Source organism: Centroberyx affinis, unplaced genomic scaffold (genome assembly GCF_046629955.1).
Source record: "Centroberyx affinis isolate AG114_WGS23_722 - 3 ecotype Tasmania unplaced genomic scaffold, CSIRO-AGI_Caff_v1 ptg004639l_1, whole genome shotgun sequence".
In the NCBI taxonomy this organism is placed as follows: domain Eukaryota; kingdom Metazoa; phylum Chordata; class Actinopteri; order Beryciformes; family Berycidae; genus Centroberyx; species Centroberyx affinis.
Window position 1 is genome coordinate 12,506 of NW_027282240.1, and position 11,049 is coordinate 23,554.

Sequence of the window (11,049 nt, forward strand, 5' to 3'; positions counted from 1 at the left end):
ACGTTTTTTTTTTGCTTCTTCCTCTTCTTCGATTTTTGATTTTTTTTTGCCTCCAAAATGCACAGCACTATCAGACCAATACACAAAGATAACATTTCGGTAACACTTTACAATAAGGGTCACTGAGTTAACCCTTAATTAACAGTTAACTAATGTGTCTGGTAATCATTTACTAATGGTGTTCATGTTAACTAAGGTATTCATTTATACATTATTTAATAGTCATCTTTATAAACTATTAAATAATGTATAAATTAATACCTTAGTTAACATGAACACCGTTACTAAATTACACATTAGTTAACTGTTAGTTAAGCATTAACTACCCTTAACTTAGTGACCCTTATTGTAAAGTGTTACCAACATTTCTTTTCCCGATCGGTTTAACAACATGGTCACAATAAACTAACAAACTTGACCGGGTGTCCATCGACAGTGTGATCAATTTTAACCAAACTTAATGGTTGGCAACAACTACGTGAACAAAAGCACTTCAAAATTGTCCAATAGGGGGCGCCAAAACTAATTCATTTCTCACTATCGGGTGAACCAAATCTCATGAAATGTGATACACATACTCAGTGGACAGGTAATGATCAAAATCCAAAATTTGCAGGTGATGCTCTGAGGTAGTCTACTGTGTTTTCTTTAAAGTGAGACAAAATGAACACGAAATGTAATTTTTTATTTTTTGATAAATAATATGGATATTTTCCTATGTATATTGGACTGAATATGTATGTCTATGTAAGGTGAACTTGTATATAACCCATGTTTAGTTTTGTTTTGATATGTTTGTGTTATTTACGTTGGTTGTTTTCAGTATTGTTATTATTATTATTTCAATTTGTTTTGATTTATTTTTATACATATTTTCATGTTGAATTGTTCGGATATATAAAACTCTACAAAAATTGTAACCCCTTGTAAAGGAAACTGTCAGCCTATGTTGAAATATTTTTGATGTAAAAGGGGATGTGAGAAATAAAAAATTACTTCCGGTGGGCGTGGCCTGTGACGTTTTAGTTTATAACTTGGCTTGTGATTGGACGATTGCTACGAAACTTACTGAACTCCTCAGTCGTTTTCCCAGCTGGTCTGGGATCTGAACTGGCCACCGCCTGGCTGCAAGGCTGCTTTCCAAACCTCTAGGCTGCTACCACCCTGATTCCACTAATGTTTCCCTGCCCCCCTCTCTCTCTCTCTCTCTCTCTCTCTCGCTCTCTCTCTCTCTCTCTCTCTCTCTCTCTCTCTCTGACTGAGGGAGGCCTATTTACATTCCCGGAGCAGCGTTCAGTCCTGTGTCCCTCACTACCAGCACACTGACAGCACACACCCTGTATGCCCTCCGCATCTCCACATCTGTCACAAACACACACACACACACACACACACACACACACACACACACCTGCCCATCCATACCAACTGTCTGTAAAAGACTAGTTAACATGCACTCATCACACACTGTGACAGGTAGTCTGGAATGCCCACAAACCAGTGAATACTCGCTCAGACACACACACACACACACACACACACACACACACACACACACACACACACACAAGTAGATAATGGTATTGAATATAAGCAGAGAGCAGCCATCAATCACTGTGCCCTTGCTGTGCCCTTCATCTTCAGCGTGTGTTAGAGGGCTGGCACTGCACCAACCTGGCTCATTATACACACTGACTAACGAACCAGCACACACACACACACACACACACACACACACTGCCGTAAACGCCACTGTCAACACTTTGTTTCGTGCAAATATGAATGTCAAAAAGACACCAACACACACACACACACACACTATGTGAATTAGATGGCGTTATGCACGGGCATAAGTGCTGACAAGAGAAAGATGAAAGGTCATCACGTGTGGATGTGTGTTGATGTGTGTGTGTGTGTGTGTGTGTGTGTGTGTGTGTGGATGTGTGTGTGGATGTGTGTGTGCTGATGCATGTGTTGATGTGTGTGTGTGTGTGTGTGTGTGTGTGTGTGTGTGTGTGTTGATTTGTGTGTGCTGAAGCACTAGAGCTACAGATGCGTTTTTGTACATGAATGAAATCAGTACTTGCTCCTTTCCGTTCCCTCTTCACTCCCTCCATCCTCCTCCACTCCATCCATCCCACCCATCCTCCTCCACTCCCCTCCATCCTCCTCTTCCACTCCTGCTTCCCACCTCCTTCTCCTCTCCTTCCTCCTCCTCTACCTCTTCCCCATGTGTGTGTGTGTGTGTGTGTACAGTAGGATGTAACATGGAGCTGAAATAAGAGGAGCAGGGTGATGATGGGAGGAGAGAGGGTGATTGATGGGTAGAAGGTAAATGGGCATAACGAGAGGAAGATAGAATGGGAGGTCGAATGCAGGGGATGGACAGATTGATGATGGAGGAAATGGTGCAGATTGATGATGGAGATTGAGAACGGATGGGATGAAGAGGGGTGGACTCCAGAGGAAGGCTGTGTGTTAATGTGACAGAACAGGAGAAGAGACTTGGAGTCAAGAACACAATGGTCATACAACCATGATGGAGACTTCTACATGTTAGAAAGAACACGTATGATATTTCCGGAGACCGTGGTGGACATTTATTTTCCAATCTTTCAGAATGGCCAAAGCCAATTTATAACCTGTTTTACTGTGAAATTGAACCATGCCCAAAGAACAGGGCTTACATATATATAGTTGCACTCAAAATGCACTGTTCCTTTAAGAAGCTTTGGTGACACTGATGATGTCATAGTTGACAGGAAGTCATTCAGTTCAGCATTCACTTTATCCTTTTTGAGAGAAAATAATCTGTTCTTGCCTTCATTATCTATTGACATCTGCTGCCTTTCATCCCTTTGAGAGTATTGTCAGTAGGTTAATTTGTGCTTCAGACACTAATCTAATTTTGTATGGCAATATTTCTGAGTTTAGCACAATATTTTGAAGGCTTGGAGTAAGTGTGTTATAGTAGATTTTACAGGAGAGCCAAAACAAATTTTGATCAAACTTGGATCAGCTGCCGTTACCACATACTAAGCACAATATTTTAACTTTTTGTGTTATCAGATTGAGCATTACTATAAAAACAATACTGCTACAGTTTAAGTTTAATTATATTTGTTAACTTTTTTAAAAATGGCAAAAGAGTGAAATATGCCTTTTTGGCACAAACATTGTCCCAATACAGCCATGCAGAATATGGACGTATGTAAGTAAACAATTGGAAAGCACATTCATTTTAATACAAATCTAGCAATTATACTTCAATCGACACTGAAATATAAAACAAGATCAGAATGAATATCTTTATCTTGAAGTAATGCTCAGCAACTTTCACCAAGGCCTTTAAAATTGTAGGCTACATGGAACATAACAAATTGATTGATACATTTTTTCTGTTAAAAACTTTTAATAAACCTTTTTAATAAACATCTGTAGACATAAGAAACTACTTTTGATTCTAAACTACTACTTTTTTTCTTTTGCTAGTATAATACATTTTTGGCTGGACCGCAACATCGGGGCCAGCCCTACAAACGCAAATGTCTGTCACTCACTGACTGACTGACTGACTGACTGACTGAGTGATCAAGTTGCACCATTGGTCGGCCGTGGCACGTGGCACATCATAGGATCACAGAGCCAGAAATTTAAGTTTCGTTTTCTCCGCCGTCTAGTTTCTCCACTGAGATCAGGAGCCCGTTTCTCCCACACAGTAAGCAGGCTGACCAATATCATGCAGGTAAGCTGAAGCTAACTGAAGCTAAAGTAGAATCTATACAATTATATCACCGTTTATTTCGATGCATATGCGCGAGCTCAGTCCACCTGAAATCTTCTGTTCTGTCGGCGGAGAGAGAGGCACAAACAAGCATGGAGGTTTCATCACGCCGAGGGCTTACTGCCGACCTTTCCGAAGTTTCCCGGGGCCACGGTTCCGGCCGGTGCCGATAGCTGGGCGCCGATTTGTTCCTGGTGATCCAGCCGAGATTTCGGTGGGGGTCCCGACGACGATACGTCATCGGGTGTCCGGCGAACAGCATTTTCGGCACCGATGGGTACTAGAACGCCTGGCGCTTGGATTGGGAGGCTCGATGCGGGCCGTGGGCGCGGTGGAGACGACAGCGGTGGAGAGAGAGACGGGACGCGCTGGAATGGACATCAGTATGGATGTATGGACTATTATTCTGTATTAGCAGTCTACAGCAGAGTTAGTTACACCATTGGTCGGCCGTGGCACGCGGCACATCCATACACGGTCCAGCCATATACTAGGTTTTGACCGAGTCTTGTTGTATGTGTCCCAGGACACATCACTTATTGAAGTGTCCTGGGACAGATTCACAGACCTGTAAAACTCCTCATAACACTGAGGGAGAACTTCAGCTACCAGCAGTCTGACTATCAGAGCTCATCTTGACCAGTTCACACTCCTAACATTATAAAATAACATTTTGAATCTATAGGCCTAAGTATTTCATGGGAATACTAACATATTTACATTCATCTAATATTGACCTAGAATATTAATTAGGGTATGAATAGGATATTAAAAATGATGTGATCATGCTGCCATGCTAGCATTACATTTGAGTTTGCATTTTGAGTTGACCTAAGTGCTGTTAGAATCCTCTACCCACAATGCTTGTTCAGTGTCAAAAGTGGGGTTTTGCTTGGTGTCAAAAGGGCGTAAGTGCAGTTACGCCCTTTTGACAGCAAACAAAGTTACCCAAAACCCTACTTTTACTGTTATGGCTTTCAGTTTTTGTTTAATTAAAACTTATGGGTCATGATTTCAGTTCTGTCCTTTTGGCACTGAAATGATCTCACTGAGACCTTTCAATTGATATATAATACTCATTGTCAACTGGACGGCTAAGCGGCTGGAATTTTAGTGAGGAGACGGAGACTTATTCTGGTTGCAACCACACCGTGGCATTTATTTACCCATGCACATACATGACAGCATCCTGCCACCTACCACAACAGAGACTGAGTGGGAACCGGCAGCCTTTATAGTCCTCTGCTGCAGGTAATTAGGAGGCAGCTACCAACCATGGGGGGTTTCTCCCACACAGATACAAACACCTCAACTTTACAACCTAATGAATAATAAATATAACACAAAATTGCTATTTACATAATTACATATTTCTTATTAATACATCAATAAATACATGACATACTAATACTCAATATTACACCAACAACAAATATCACTTCCCCCCCTTCCCTGCGACCTCGCTAAATGGAACCCTCCTGGAACTTTATATTGGTGTGCGGGCCCCGGGGGACGTCTTTTGCCCGAAGACCCTGGGAGTAGGAGACAACAGGAAGAGGTAAGTCGGCAGAGATAGTTCTATTTCAATTTACTCTTACTCTTACACACTAGACTGGCCTTGTTAACTACATGGCAACACCGAAATACATCATAGCCGTTCACCACCCAAACACAAGATTATCCAGTCTCCTGTTTGTGAGAGCGCTAACCCTATTTCTGTTACAGGTGGATTGGCCAACTCCACCTGCCGCGGTGTCTGCAACACATCATCTTAACAAGCAACCAGAATGTATTCCCATGCAAATATAATCAATAAATATCACTACCAAAATAAATCGCCATGTGTAATCACTGTATTCTGTCAACACTGTGCTATATGTGCAAATATACTGCTCAATCATTACAGTGTCCTATGGTAATAGACAGTCTCCATTACACTCATATTCACCCAAAATTGCAAAATACCCAAAATATGTCCCTTTGGCTCCAAGCCATCGATTTCATACTTTAATTGATAGATGTGGTTCATTGTACAAGCTAACATTGGCAACATGTCTATGCTTAGCTATATTTACCTCGGGTTAGCTGTTGCCTACTGCTATCTACTTACCTTGTTTAGCTACATGTTTAGCTATAATACTTACCTTGGTTAGCGATTATCCTGTTTGCTAGCTGCATACTTACCTGGGATAGTCATTACCTTGTTACCTTTCTCAAGCTGCTGGAAGACTGCATTAAGTCTTGCTTATGTTTATACACCAAATATGTGTTAACATACTTTTTAGTTACACTGTCCATCAAAAGTTTGGGGACACCTGATTGAATGTACTGTTTTTCATTATCTTAAAGCCATTTTGATCTAACGGCTTAAGCTTAAATACTTGAAAAACAAATATATATGTAGTGAAGTTGATGCCTATGTATGAATTTCTGTCCAGTGCCTTTGCTTTTCCATCGAGATCCATCTAAAATGTAAGATTATTAATATGAGATGTTTTTTATTTGTTTAGCACTTTTTTGGTCGCTGCATAAAATGTTTCTCAGTGTAACCCTACCTCCAGTTGTCCATCAAATACAGTTGAACCAAGCATTCTTTTCAGGATTGACGAAGCAAAACTTGCAAAATTGAAGGAATTCTATTGATTCACTCCCCTTGATTTTTTTTTGGCAAGAAATACATCAATCAATTCACACAAAAATACTTGGCTAGAAACAGAATCAGAATCAGAATCAGAAATACTTTATTGATCCCTGAGGAGAAATTGGGTTACGTTGCAGTTGCTCACATTCTATAAGAGAAATATATATAAGCATAGAGAAATTATAAGAAAAATAGAAATAAGAAAATAAGAAATATGTAAAATATGTGCATTATACTACAATATATAACAATAATGATATAGAAATAAGAGAAATAAGAAATATGTACAAATATGTGCATCATACTACAATATATACAACAGTGTAAATAATCAAATAATTAAATAATTATTGCACAGTTGAATTATTGCACAAAATTATTACCAGCATAGCTAATGATTTTATTCAGTAAATACGAGAATAATTTGGTGACCCATTTTGAGAGAGAAAGTGTGTGTCTGTGTGTGAGTGAGAGAGAGAGAGTGAGTGAGAGTGTGTGTGTGTGTGTGTGTGTGTGTGTGTGTGTTGACAGAGTGCGGGTCATCCATCCTGCATCTCCTGTGGGGGAGGAGGTAATAGTGAGTTACAAGGTTGAAGTCTCTTGCAGTCCACACACACATTCATTCATACTGTCTTCTACTCCCCTTATCCCTCCATTCCTCTCTATTCTTCCTTCTCTTTACAGTAATCACTTGATCACTCCCTTTCTTAATTTCTCCCTCACTTATTTCAACTCAAGTCTCAACACACTCTCTCTCTCTCTCTCTCTCTCTCTGTCTCTCATTGCTACAGTCGTATTAAGAGCTTCGTGTCACCATGGCGATGATTGATACTCCTTGTTTTCGCTTGACAGAGTGGTAAAATGGAATCACTCAGTTCTGGGAAAGCGCGGCTTGGTGTGTGTGTGTGTGTGTGTGTGTGTGTGTGTGCTTGTGTGCATGAATGTGTGTATATTTGTGTGTGTACATGCAAGCATGCATGTTTGTTTGTGTGTGTGTCTTCATGCGTGCTTGTGTATATATATTTGTAAGTGTGCGCGTGTCCATGAGTTAGTGCACATATACAGTGTGGTTGTGTGTGTATTTCCGCGTGTGTGTGTGTGTGTGTGTGTGTGTTGAGGGTGTATAAGAAAGGGACAGAACCACAGAAAAACAAGTGGAGAGTGGGAAGATGAATGAACTGAAGCAGCCACAAGAGGAGAAACATATTGAGAGGTTGAGAAGACTAAAGGGAAACATCTAAATAGAATTAAACACACAAAGCAAAATTACAACAAATAAAAGGCTGAGAGAAGAGATGAAGAAAAACAAAATAATGAGAGAGCAAGAGTTGAAGGGGCAAAGCTGAGGAGAAACCGCGTTATTGCTGTGTATAACGTTTGAACATCAATATCTTTCAGAGCTGAGACACTCTGAGGAGCTTAATTCACCTGGTGGCCATATTTGATTTATATCATATTCTGGGTGCAAAACCCTACCTGGAGGACAGTGAAGCAGATGGAAACAGGCAAACTCTGCAGTTGGGCCAAAAAAATCTATATCAAAAGTATCCTTAGATATGGTGAAGAGATGAGAGCTGGAGAAAGTCCAAATTAAAGACTACAATAATAACTGCATTGAAGTTTAGCTAATGTTAGCAGTCAGCTACGTTAGATTTATCTCCAAACCAAATAACGTTAGCTAATGTTAGCAGTTACCTATGTTATATTTATCTCACCTAACACTAGTGTTAGCTAGCAGACTCAGGTAATATAGGTAAACAAAGAAGTACCATGAAACATATTGTTTGCATATCTATAAAGGCTCTTAATGCTGACAGTTAGCAAGAATGAATTGGTTTGGAGATAAATCAAATCTAGCGGATTGCTAACATTAGCTATAACTTTATGAAGCTAGTTAACCTGACTTGCCAGATGGTTTGTTACACAGAACCATCTGGGAAGTCGTCCTTGGAAACTGTTTGGAAAAGGGCAGGCACTTTCAAAAAATACTTGGCAGGTGATTGGATGAACCATCTGTCTATCACCGTCTATCACAGGCTAACTTCAACCAATCAGATCAACGAACCATATGACATAGTAGGACAGCGCCGAAGAGGAAAGACAACAACAAACTATGTAGTTAGCATGGTAGACGATTCTTGTCGTCTTTGTAAGGAAAATTTGCGCATAAAGGGAACTCTGACTCTCCAGTTCAGAAATATCTGATGTTACAGCAGCATCTACGCTAGCCTCTTTAGGAGCCGCCATTGTTGTGAACGAACAGTCGCTTCTCGCTGTCGTCACACCTAAGCCCCGCCCATAGCTGCCCTCATAGGACGCTGATTGGTCCGCACCACTGTGGTTCGGCCACAAACGCAGAACTTGAAGCCTGGCAAGATGGATTCTCGCGTGATCGTGATCTCGTGAATCCAGCTGCCTCGCAAGGTGAGAAGCTAGTTGGTTTGGAGATGAATCTAATCTAGCTGACTGCTAACATTAGTTAATAGGTTGTTTGCAGTCACGTGATTCCGATGACGCGCGAAATTCAGATGGAGGGCAGGAAGTGAAAAGCAGAATAGACGAGATGGAGGAAAGCCCGTACTGTGCGAGTTTAGACGATATTACAAGAGAAAGGTATAAACAGAAAATCACAACATACGTCGGACGTGATCCTTATGTTATGAAGAGGAGCGATTTTTCAACTGAATTGAAAGATTTGCCTGCTATCGAGGCAGTAGATATAAGCAACTACCTTGTCCTCCAGACATCCTTCTACTCAAGAAAACAAATGAAAGCATACAAAAGTATGGAGGCATACAACTTTTTTGTAAGCGGTTGGGTCCACGACCTCGGTACGAAGGTGCTCCACAATGACTGTCGTTTGGTTTTCGCCAGGGTGAGTGGCTTTTCTGTTATTGTCCTGTGGATTAACCTAGCAACAAACATTCAACTCCGCGGCGCCCCTCGACGTTAACGTTATGGTTGTTACCGGTGTAGGTTAACCACTCTCAAAGGTCCGGTGAAACGCCACTAAAGACGTGGATCATCGCGAAACAAGACGGAGAAGTCATTGCAGCTCATTGCAATTGCATGGCAGGGTCAGTTATTTACGTTCACCTATCTTTTGTGTAACTGTTAACCCCGATTTAAGTGTTAATGGTGTTGCTTGTAGCTATTGTTTTAAATCTATCACCAGTGCACACCCACAGATGAACTGTGCAAAATACAATTTTCCATTTGTGGTTAATAAAGAAATGTCTGTTCTATTCTATTCTATTCACAGATTGTCAGAATCCTGTTCTCATGTAGGGGCAGTTCTGTTTTCCATTGAAGCTGGTGTTAAGATGCGAGATACAGCCTCCTGCACAACGGAAAAGTGCAAGTGGCTGATGCCATCACATGTAAAAAAGGTATTTAAATGTACATATCATTGCTTTTGTTTTTGTATAAGATGTATGTACATGTAATTGTAGCCTACCCTAACCTACTAAGGGAAATGACAGTAACTGTCAATTTCTAAAACACACTTCTGCAGATCCTAACACAGGAAAACTAAGATCAAACACTGCAACTACAATTTTTATGGTTTGCCTTAGACTAAGACAAACAACACAAATTGTAGTTGCAATGTCATATCTTAAATTTTCCACGTTATGGACCACAGAAGTGTGTGTTAGAAATTGTCAGATACTGTCATTTCCCTTAGTAGGGCAGTACTTTATGATCTTTATGCTTTTTACATTTTTCAGATTCCTGCCGCTCCTGTAGCTCTTATAGACTTCTCCTCAGCAAAATCCAAAAAACAAAAACTGGACGATGCCATCGCTGGGAGGTCAACTGAACAACCTAAGGTTGGGAAACCAGTTCAATGTCCAAGAGTGAAGAGAGGGTCAGAAACATATGCAAGGTTTTTTGATTCCTTAAGCAGAAACTGTCCAAAGAGTGCTGCACTGATGGCTAGGGAGAATTACCACAAGGAATTTGTCCCCAAATCTTGCATGCTGCCTAAAACTGTTCTTGAATACAGAACACCAGAGACTCTGCAGCTATCCCCCAAAGAGCTTGGAGAGCTATGCCAGGATTTCCAGCTAGAAGAGCTAACCCCTTCTCAGGTCCAGGCTGTAGAGAAGGCAACTCGAAGCCAGGGTGCATCCAGGATTTGGTATCGACAAAGAGCTGGACGCATAACTGCCTCTAAGCTTAAACAAATTCTTAAGACTAACCCTCTGCAACCATCCAAGAGCCTGATTAAGGCCATATGCTACCCAGAGGCACACAAGTTCACCACAGTCGCGACAAGGTATTTAGGGTTTGAATTAGGATAAGACAGAGGTGAGATTTTGGGTAAGACTAGCACAAGGGTCAACATCAGGTATAGGCTTATAAGGCAAGGGTTAGGCAGGGGTAGGGTTAAGCCTAGGGGTTAGGATAATAGTCAATATTTAAACCATTGAACCATAATAATGTTGCCTACAATAATGACCCACTCCAAAGTTTCTAAATTCAACACTGAATATTAAATTACCATTTATTTTTTTGCTTATTGTCTCTGTGTACCATTTACAGTTACGGATGCAAACATGAGGCACAAGCCAGAAGAGAGTATGAGAAGCTGATGGGTCCGGAGCATGAGGGCTTCTCCTGT

At 40.8% G+C, this 11,049-nt stretch overlaps 1 long non-coding RNA gene across 1 annotated transcript; it reads left to right on the forward strand.

The window, feature by feature from the left end:
- The first annotated feature begins 9,154 nt into the window (after window positions 1-9,154).
- On the forward strand, window positions 9,155-9,786 carry LOC139665627 (uncharacterized). Its single transcript, XR_011696879.1, has 3 exons — window positions 9,155-9,300; window positions 9,402-9,502; window positions 9,688-9,786. It is a non-coding gene; the product is annotated as an uncharacterized lncRNA (long non-coding RNA).
- The last annotated feature ends 1,263 nt before the right edge of the window (window positions 9,787-11,049 follow it).